This window comes from Setaria viridis, chromosome 6 (genome assembly GCF_005286985.2).
Source record: "Setaria viridis chromosome 6, Setaria_viridis_v4.0, whole genome shotgun sequence".
In the NCBI taxonomy this organism is placed as follows: domain Eukaryota; kingdom Viridiplantae; phylum Streptophyta; class Magnoliopsida; order Poales; family Poaceae; genus Setaria; species Setaria viridis.
This window is the reverse complement of record NC_048268.2, coordinates 24,674,450-24,685,740: the sequence shown is the minus strand read 5'-3', so window position 1 is coordinate 24,685,740 and position 11,291 is coordinate 24,674,450. Positions and strand designations below refer to the sequence as shown.

Genomic DNA, 11,291 nt, shown 5'->3' with positions numbered 1-11,291 from the left:
GCAGGTCGCTGACAAAAGAGGATTCAGATCTCTCATCATCTTAGTTTTGTGGGAAGTTTGGAAAGAGCGTAACGCGCGAGTTTTCCATCGCCAGGCGCAATCCTTTCCCCGTTTAGTGACTCGCATAAGGGACGAGGCAACTACGTGGGTGTCGGCCGGTGCTGTGCACCTGGACCGGTTTTTGGACGCCGCAAGGCGCAGTTGAGTGTATATAAGGACGTTTTTTCAGCTTACCTTCTGCCAGCGAGCTGAGCTCGTAGTGCGCAGCATGTAATTTCTCTAATTTGTTTCGCCTTCGGGCATTCCCCTTTTTTAATATAGCGGCAGCTCTCCTGCCAGCTCGTTTTGAAAAAAAAATATATCCTAGTTGGTGACCATCTTATCAGTATTATCTGAATTGTGTTGTTCATTGAGTGCAGTGAGCACATGGCTTGCCTGTGTGCTATATAGCAGAGAAAAATTAGAAGTAGTATTAGTACTCGCTACTATAACGATTGTGTACCACGTATTGACGTGGATACAATAACTTGTGTCAGCTCACCCAGTGCGACGGTTTGCATTCCTTAAACTAGCAAAGATCATGAAGATCTTTAGCTCTTCTACATCGAATGATTGTGTAACTCATGCAGTTTGATACACCATGTGCATCTGTTGCTGTTGAGTGACCCTGCTTGCTCAAGGGTTATGAGAAGAAGAATACTCGATTTCCGATGGATCTAGTAACTACATAGATTACGGTGGATTGTCTGTTAATATACTTGTAAAGCACGAAACATGTTCTGTTGTCTGTTCAAATCCCGTTTGCCTGTGTCACATACACATAATTCTCTCGATGGCTTTTCCTGTCTTGACCTTGTAGCCCTCTTTCAGGTGACATCATCTGAAAGTCCTCAACCAAACCATAGCAAAGGACAAGTCACAACTCCCAACCTCACGCAGCAAGGACACCCCTGTTTCATCCTAATTTACACCAAGGCATTGTCTTTGTTTTGTTGTTAGCATCAATCCCTGAAGGCATTGCACCCAAAAGACGTTAAAAATATTAACAAGAGATTTGAACTCTTATCTTCAATCAACAGTAATGCGCCAGCCATACTACCTGCCGTTAGAGATTGGACAAGACGAGCCACCACCATGTCCCCTCTGTCTTGGATGTGGCCATGGACAATGCTACAGTCACTCTCTCTGTGACCAGGATAAACCATCCGGCCTGTAAGGAAGTACAAAGGCTTCATTCAGCTACGTAAGAACAATAGTAGCCAACTTAGGAGAGCATGATGGTTTCTATGACAAGAAGAACTTGTTAAGAAATTATGTACTTTTTGTAAGCTTGTAACTTGATACCCGAGGCCTCTCATCCCCAAAAATGATAAAAGAAAAATAAAGCAAATAGTCCAGTTCCAAATGGAGATGCGGAGTTTGCATGGGAGGCTAGAGCTCTGGAAGTACCTCTTGTTTCTCAAACTTGCTGAGCTTAAATACTCGACCTCATATTCTTTTTCCTGACCTATATATGTTCTATGCCTTCAATAAGCACACGTCTTGGCTTTGTATGGTAGATATTTACCAAACTACTATTCAATAAGCACGTTAAGCTACCTTACCCCCTTACCGTGCTCCTGGGCCAACGAGCGAGATCGACGGCGGCGGCGCGGGAGGCTAGGGTTGCAGCGATGGGGTGCTGTGGAGCTTGAGGGCTGCTGGGGTTTAGGCGAAAAGAGGTTGCGGAGGGGGTGGCGGCGGCTTTATAGGCGGCTGGGGAGGTCGGGCCTTGGCGTGCGCGGCACGAATCGGAGGTGGACTGGGTGCGGCCGAGCTCAACTCGAGTCCGGTTCGACTCGGGGCGTGGGGAAAGGGATGACCAGCGGGGGCCACCTGTCAGCGACACTGAGGTAGTGCACTCAGGCGGGGCGCCTTCAGTTGGCAGGCCAGCGCGAAGGAAACCGAGCCGAGGCAAGCTGGGCCTGGCCGGCGAGCTGGCCGGCGGGCTGGCTAAAGCAAGCAGCTGCCGGGCTGAGAAAGCTGGACCAAGGAAGAAGACAGTAAGGTAGAAGAAGAAAGAAATAGAAGAAGGAAGAAATAGAGAAGGTTTTTCCTATTTCAAAAAGAGACTCAAACCATGAATTCAAATTGAAATTTGAACTCAACAATCAATAAACAGTGCACCAGCATGAATGCAGCAATGAAATCCTATGATTCTTTAATTAAATTTCAGAAAACATTTAAATGACTAGGAAATTGAATGAAACCTTAGAAAATCCTTAAATCCTTAAACAAGCTCAAATAAATTCTAGAAAATTCTAATAAATTTTATTCAATTGCAAAACTGGAAATTTAGGGTGTTACAGAGTTCAAGGCTGATTTAAAATAGAAGTATTTTGATGAAACATTAACAGATGAAGAGCTGGAGGCAAGAAATGGAGATAGAGTGAATCCTAGTGATTGGAATTATCTTATTGGCTTTTGGAGATCTCCTGATTCTAAAGTAAGGGTCTTGTGCTCATCACCTATGAATCATTTTTTTTTCTTATTACTTGCTAATGGTATTGTGAATGGAATTTGTATCATAGGCTCGCACGGAAAGAGCAAAAGCATGCCGTGCAAGTTGTGGCTCCTTCATACATCTGGCAGCGTGAGCCATGCTTCTGCTAGGCACAATCTGGTACTATAACATATCACTCACATTAGTTTTTCAATACTATATTTTTGGCATTATGATTTCTGCAAAGTTTAAAAACCTGTAGGGTGAGCAACTTGGGCGCTCAGCTCGAAGAGATGAAGTCTTTATCAAAAGACATACAAGAAAAAATGGAGCACCTACAAGGCAGGCAGCACAAACAGTTGTAAGTTTTCTACATAAATGAAGTCAGCTACAAATGTTATATTACTTACATGTGTATAAACATACTCGTTCCTTCTTTTATAGAATGAACTTAAAGAAGCTGTTGAAGCCTGTCCAGAGTTGAAAGATAGAACAATTCAGCAAGGCGATGCATATGCTGTTGTTTGTGGAGTAAAGGAGCCAAAGGGACGTGTCCGTGTTTTGGGTGCAGGACCAACTCCCCAAGAAATTGGTATTCTGGGGTTGAAGTCGTATGTGCCAACTAGGATTCAGATGGAAGCTCTAGCTCGTGAGAAGGCTGAAAGTGAGAAAGCAACTTTGGAACAATGTGTTCGGGAATTGGAGGAGCAAATTGAGGAAAGAAATACGCGAGAAAGGGCAAATGTTGAAATCATCTCACAGCATGGTTCTAATTCACGACACCAAGTGGTAAGAGGGTTCAATCTCAGTTTGCAATCTGAATTGCAGCATGTCTTAGCTGACGGTGCTATGTGTTGCTTACTGTGTTGTAACAAGTTCTCGCATGTCGTTCCATGTAGAGCCCAAGGCCTGAAGAACATGCAGATGAGTCACACCATAATGCTGAGGGTGAAGTAGGTGATTACTTAGATAATGAAGACTATGGACTGTCTGATGAGGAGAACTTGCTTGGCCAAAGGCATGCTGTAGCTCCATCAGTTCCTGCCAACAACATTGCAAGCACACCAAGGGTTGATGGTTCCACTCGCTATGCACATGATGCACTTGTAAGATTCTTATCCTCCTACAAAATTTCTATTTTGGATTTGGTAGCTGATCCATCTGTCATTTACTCAATTCAAATAATTGCATCATCTGGTTCAGGTTGGGAAGACAGTGACATTATATGCCTTGTCGAGATCAGATCAACCTGTAGCTAAGGGAACAATCGTTTCAACTAATCCAAAGGCCATAGTAGGAGGCCAACCTCTTGGAAAGCAATACTGTGAAGTTATTGTGAATGTTGTGATGAAAAAGGATGCAGTTCTGCCTCACCCTTATGATAACATGGAATCTATGGCTGGTGCTTATATGATGGCAATTGCATGACCATACAAAAGGGTAACAATCTACTTGACTTTTTTCATTGTTTCTATGATCTGTAATGTGCTACCAAAATTATCTAATTGGTGATTCTTGTGGCAGCTAAAGGTTAGTGACAAGGCATCCAAACCTTCTCGAGGTGCTGCAGGTAATTTATTCTCAATTTTCATTCATCAAGCTGAGAACATCAAGTTGGCCCCTATGTTGCAACTTGTAGATTTATTTAGTAGCTTGCACTTTTTATTTGCTACCTGTAACCTATATGTGAATATACATTCATCAAACTGTGAGCTTGCACTTAGTGTCAATATACATTCACCAAACTGTGAGCTTCAAGTTGAGCCATATCTGTGAGCTGTGAAGTGGGTTAGATGCATGTGTTCTTAATTGAAGTAGCTGTGCAGTTGCATTCCAGACTGGGGGAAGGTTCTGTGAATTTAGTACATCGAGCTGTGCAGTTGCATTCAAGTTGAGCCATATCTGTGAGCTGTGCAGTTGCTTGTCTAAACTTTACTGATTACATGGTACTTTATTTTTCAGGTAGCGCTCGGCCCAGCTAGCTACTTACCTGCTGCTGGATCAATATCTTTTGTTGACTTGCTGGAAGAACAAGTTTTTGGCAGCAAGCTGCCCAAAGCTCATGGTGCCATTTGAACTCTTCTGACTCAAAAGATCACATCTTTTGTACAACAAGCCTAAGGCCTTTGCAGCTAAAGCAATAGATCTAGTATGGTTGTGAATTGTGAACTTTTTCTAGTCTGATGGCATCTATATGGACTTGTACTAGCTACTCATGCATGTTTGAACAATGTTTGTATGTCTAATGTGATGACCTATATCATTTTGAATGTTTGTACCTTTCCTGCATGAATGTGGTGATATATGTCGTTTTGAATGTTTGTATGCATGGTAATGTGCTTGTTATAGCCAACTGAGCTTTTATTTTATTTTATTTATCCATGTACATGGTCTCAATGGACGGTTAGTCGGCACAAACATCCTATTACATCAAACTGTCCGTGGGTAAAGGTTTGTTACGAACTGTCCATCGGTATACGTTGGTCCGTCGGTATATCCACACGGCGTGTCGGACAGTCCGTCGTATACCGACGGGATTTACACCGACTGGAGCTGTCCGTCGGTACAAGGTCATACCTACGGACCCCCCGTTGCTACAACGGCTTATACCGACTGGCCGACCCTCGTTGTCCTCGAGCTGTGGTGTAGTGATAATGGATTTGTTATATGGCAGGGGTGGAATGCACTTACGCTGGAGGAACTCTGTTAGGGAGAGTTAAAAAGGAAATCTAAACCCTAACCTTGTAGGTTCTTAACTGGTTCACTTGCCTCGTAGGAGAAAAGTTTAGCCTAACAGTCAGCTTAAAAAAATATCATTGATTTTATTTTGATGCACATGAAGCATTATTCCCAACTTTTTTTTCCAGAAATTGAGCAGCTCGTGCACGTGCACCAACAAAAATGTTAGTTATGCACTTGTGCTCGACTCAACGATGTGCATCCAACTTGGGCAAAGCACCAACCTCAGCATCACGAGTGGAGCAATACTCCAATACTTCTACAGCAGGTGATAAATGTTTTTCCTGGCAATCTCGATCCTCCATGCTTCTTTACACCATCACGCACCGGGACGGGGAACATCAATCATGTACTATACTCACTTCATTTGTAAGTAATAGTAGGAAGTATTGAACTCTAGCAGTAACCATCTATGCTCTCGAAACATGAAAGCAGGTGCTGGAGTTGTGCTGTTTTCTCAATTTGCAAATGTGGGCAGCTGAAGCAGTGATTACAAAAGATGTCTTACACTACGCAAGAATTTCCTAGCGGGTGTCCACCTGCCAGTACAGTTCCAATTTACGTTGGCGGGTTTAACCCGCCAGCACATATATTTTTGGGATAATAATAATAATTAAAAAGCTCTAGGCACCCGCCACTGGAGCTCGCCCCACCGGCTCCCGCGCCCGTGCCCGCCCCACCGGCCGCCACTCCCGCCGGAGCCCATGCCCACCGGCTGCCCGCCACCTGTTGACGCCGCTCCCTCACCCCGGTTGCCCGTCGCCCGATGCTCCCGTGCCCAGGCCCGCCCCACCAGCCGCCGCTCCCGCCGGCGCCCGCCCCACCGGCCACCGCTCCCGCCGGCCGCCCGCCGCTCCCGTGCCCTGATCGCACGTCGCCCGCCACCCTAGAGATAAGAGGAGATAAGGATAGGTATGGGACATTTGTGCCTACCCACACTATATGCCTGCTCCTAGAGAGATAAAGATAAGGGAGATGTAGGGGGCATTTGTGCTGGCGGGCTCCTAATGCACCCACCAGTACAAATGTATCCCATTTGTGTTGGCGAGTGCTTAGGTAGTCCACCAGTATAGAGCCGTCTGTGCTGGGGGGCACTACCTGGCGGCCCCGATCACCTTTGTGCTGGTGGGTGCTAATTCCACCTGCCAGCATGTTAATTTTGACGTGCCAACACAAATCATTTCTGGCGTAGTGTTATCTGCCTAGTTTTTGTTTTTTTTCTTTCTTTTTTCTGTCTAATTAGTAGTGGGCTTTTGCCTTCATCTGTTTTCTATACGAAAAACAACGGCATTTGATAGAATATTGTAGTCAGAAGCCGAGCTTGAGAGTCTCTATATATAAACAAAAACAGCTTCGGTAGCCGATGGAGCCTGCACTCCCTGTAGTAGATTGTAAAAAGCAGTGTGTCCCATCGCACCACCAGCGACATGGAGCCTATTGCAGCTAATCCAGGTGCTAGTTCTAGAGGAACAGGAAGGGCTATGATAGGATGGCTATACAATACATGAATTTCAGGAGCTTATGACTTAATTTCCGGTGCCTCCCATACTCAATAGCCATACACTCATACTCATTCCAGTAGGCAGATGGCGTATAACTTGGAGATAAGATTAGCCCTTGTAGTACTCATGAGTCTCAAACATGCCGAGCTTATATATCCTCGTTTTGACCATCTTTTCGGTACTTTCTGAATTGTTCTGTCCATTATGTTGAATGAGCACATGGCTTAGTAGTTGGTACATTACTATTGCTATTGGGGGCCGCATATTGACATGAACATAATAAGTTGGTAGTCTCTACTATTACAATTGCATACCACCAGATATTGATATGGACACATTAAGTTAGAGTAAAATTCTTCTTCCCCTTCGCATCCCAAGTATCAACTCCATTAACCCAAAGCTCTTTGAGCTCATCGATAAGAGGTTGCAAATATACATCAATGTTAATTCATGGAGATTTAAGCCCATGAATTAGCATCGACATCATCCAATAAGATTGTTTCAAGCACAACCAAGGAGGCAGGTTGTAAGGAATTAGGATCACTGACCACTTAGTGTAAGTCACATTAGTGTAAGTCACATTCAACATCCTGAATGGATTGAAACCATCTGATGCAAGTTCCAGCCTGACATTATGTGGATCCAATGCAAATTGATCCTTGTATTGATCCTTATACTTCTCATCTACGTGCTTCCATACCTTCAAGTTAGCTAGGTGAAACGAATTGGATTTTCATTTCTAAGAATCTGACTCCCTGTACCCTTGTGATAGTCCCTGGATCAGTAGCTATCACGTACAGAACTCATTTAAGCATAATATTATTTCCATACAATGAAATCAGAGTACAAAATTGAATATTTACATCCGAAGTAACTCAGAATACGAATAAGGTACAGCCCCTTGGGATAAACGACAAGTAGAAATCCTGCGAAGTGGTAGCTAGGGCTTCAAGTCTTCATCTCCTGTCCTCACCATAGGCATTCTAGAGTGAAGCGACGCATCCCTTCTCTTCACGATTTCTTTGTGACTGGACCTGCACTCGAAGTCCAAACCTGCACACTCATGAACTGTCCCCAAGGAATAGGATAGGTCCACGACACCATCCGTATATGCACAAGTTTTAAGTGGCCTAATACAAGTAATCAAAAGTAGTCAAGGAATAGGTTCAGGTTTTCTATGCAGCAGCATGCATAAATAATAAATATCCAGAACCACCATCCCAATCACTCAACACATCAGGCATACCTGCCGCAACAGGATACCTATCGCCATCATCCTATCTCCATCACTAGGGTTGATGTGAAGACTCCCTTTCTTCGCATCTCAACAATCACAGCCGGATCCTAAAGGGAAAGGGAGCAGCTTCCCCTCTTCCCAACTGCAATTGCGGCACACAACACTCACAAGCAGCTAAAGGGGGTGAGGTAGAGATTTCGCAAAACATGAGGAACGAACATGACATAGGGTTGTCCATTACTGAGGACGCAACTATACGTGTAGTTTTAACTCTGCAGAGTGTGTACAACTAGACCCATCTCGGAATGAGCCCAGTCGGGGATCAACCAACCGAACTCACCCTACTAGGTGAAGAATCTGGGAGTTATGATACCATCCTACATCTGGGCTCGGATACGATCCCCCATAGAGGACCGCCTTGGAACTGTGAAGCACTCCCACAGGGATAATTAGGGGCAAAAGCAAATCAGGGGTAAAAGGTTAACACCACTCCCCCTACACTGATACTCTATCCTACGGCAAGTATTGTACCACACTTGCCAGTCTCGACCTGCGCCTAAAACCATGGTCGACGAGTTGTGTGCACGTTTAACATAGTCCCATGAAGCAAGTTGATCCACTCGGTTTCAGACCAGAGCAAGCTCCTAACTCCCAAAAGCATCTTCACAACATGGTCTGCAACTACACCCATAACAGGTATCGCCACCAACTCCTATGCTCCTCAACTGTGTACTAGCAACAAGTACCAAGCAGGAAATGCTCGAGAGCAGACCCCAAGCCCCCAATCCAAGTAGTGGGTTGTGTAAAGCTCACCCCCGTCAAATATCCCAAAAACACCTTCTGCTGCCGGTTGTATCCCACTCACGCCAAGAATCCTAATCACAATATCCCATACATGTGCAAGCATCGCAAAGCATATATACACACATATATGGTATATTAGTAGAACATTCAAGGTGTAAGGCATAAAATAAGGCTGTGCAGGGTTCATCATCATCATGCGAGAAATAAAGCGTTAGCATACTAATTAAGCGATGCCTAATGGGTATTCAATTCGGAATGGGTGTGAACCTGAGTAGTCTCCCTCCTCGTATTATTCGTCATACGGCTTCAGCTTCGGGTTCAACTCGACGTCACCCGCAGCTCCTAATTAGTAATTACCATAATTACCGAGGGTCTATTTGCAAATAAAAACCAAAAGATACCCAAGGAAGACTCAAACAAGAACAAGGACTAGTATATCATGTGCTTCATGATTTTAGAAAAATTATGAAACTGGTTTCATGATTTTTGGAGTTGAAATGAATTAGCTATGAATTTTTGAAGTTTAAATCAATTTCTGGAATTTTGAAATAATTGGTGAAAATAAAAAAACCAGAGAGCGATGCGTGGCAGCTCTAGAGCGTGCCACACATCCTTTTGACATCATCGCTAGACTTGGGATGACATCATCCTTGACTCAGTCAACGGGTCAATGGTCAGAGGTTACTGTTCAGTGGGTCCCACAAGCTAACGTGGCACCCGCATCAGCTATATGTTAGCTACAAGCTGGCTATAGGTTACCTGTTAACGTTAGGTGGCGCCTTCGTGTTAGTTGCATGGCTGCCGCATCATCATCCATTTATGGGCTATAGGTGGCTACGGGGTGGCTATAGGGTAGCTGCGAGGGTGGCATGGTGGTCCACGTGGCCCATGATGTGGCGGCCACTATGTCGGTTCAGGGCGTGGATCTTCTACGGCCTGTGTGGCCACTTCAACATGTGGCCCACAGTGTGGCCACACCCTACTGGCTGGTTTGGACGCGCGCAGGGTGTTTGACGGTTTGTCTCGGAGGCATCCCGCAATGATAGTGCATGGCCTAGTGGCATGGTTCGCAGGCTGCCGGCGGCGATCAACTTCGGCGAGGCTCAGGCAGGTCTATGGTTGGTCAAGGGTAAGGCTTTGGCCATGGTTCTTGCATGCGTGCGGGCACATGTCAGTCCATGGCCGCGGTGCGGGCACACCACGTGCGTAGGCTCCTGGTGACCCAAGTCCGTGGCGGGCACGACACCAAAGCAGGGCGACGGCAAGGCAATGACTTGGTGCGGTCCAAGCGGGTGCGCAGGGAAGGGCAAGCGCGTGTGCAAACATGTGGTCTTTCCACGACCGTAGCACGGCTGTGCCGTGCACGGGAATCTAGTGTTCGAGAGCTGCTGCGCGTGTAGCTCAGGGGAGCGCAATAGGGCAGCGAACAGCGGTGGCACGCGACACCTGCACAAAGACCTTGGCACGAAGGTCGGTACACAGAGGCGATGGCTATGGAGAATGGCATTGCACGGGAGTGGTACGGCGAGCACGCGGGCATGGAGTCCAGCCCCGGCCACGGCATGGCAAGGCGGCTTGATGGCCGCGCAGGTCTTCGAGGTGAGTTGGCCATGGATGGCTCACCTGGCAGCTTGAAGGTGAAGGCTCGGTGCATAGGAGATGGCAGATTAGAGACAGCTTGGCGCAGTGCCGGCTTGACGGAGGCCATCGCGTCGTGGCACGGCTTTGCTCTCGGCGACGTTGGGTCCGAGCGACGATGGTATCCCCCTCCTCCAGTGCTCCCTTCCCTTCCTTCACCCCCACCCCCAGCTCCTCCACCTCCCTCTTCGTCCTCTCGATTGCGTCGGACCGGAAAAGAAAACCCAACTACGGCTAGGGTAGGTAGGCGCCCGACGCGGGGTATTTGTAGGCTGTGGCTAGGGTTTGGGCACGTGGGATGAACGGTGGTTGGTGGCTGCGGGGTGACGTGGCGAGCTTCAGCGTTGGCCAGTGCAAAAGCAAGGCCGGGTGAAGCTGTAGTGCATGGTAGCCGGGTCACTATCACGCGCGTGCGTGGCTCGTGCGTTGGGAGATAGGGGAGAGGGGAATAGGGGCGCCAAGCGGCTGATAGGTAGGACCCGCAGGTCAGTGGCTGCGGCGGGGATGGTTTGGGAAGACGGGCTGCCATCCTAGGCCGTGTTGCTAGGCTAGCTTGGCTTGGCCGGTGGGCCGATGACCCGTTTCGTAGGGGAAGTTAGTCTGGCGATTTTAACCAGCCTGGTGGGTTAGGTCGGAGTTTAGGTGGCTAGCTGGGCTAACTTGGGCTGGTTAGGGGGTTTTTGGCCCAAGTTAGATTGGGCAGTTAGTTTCAGTTAGCTTATAGATAGTGTACCATTTTTAGCCTTAAATTACCAATAAATTTCAGGGCTCACACAATTCAAATAAAATTTTTTGAAAACCCAAATTTTGCACAAAATAACATTCCAGAAAAATTCTGGGATCTTACACTGGGTGCCTCACTTTCCCATCTTGAACCATTTTTTCCTAT

General features: G+C 46.5%; 1 pseudogene; it reads left to right on the top strand.

Moving 5' to 3' along the window:
* Positions 1-1,160: 1,160 nt before the first annotated feature.
* On the top strand, positions 1,161-3,557 carry LOC140223221 (uncharacterized; annotated as a pseudogene).
* Positions 3,558-11,291: the final 7,734 nt, after the last annotated feature.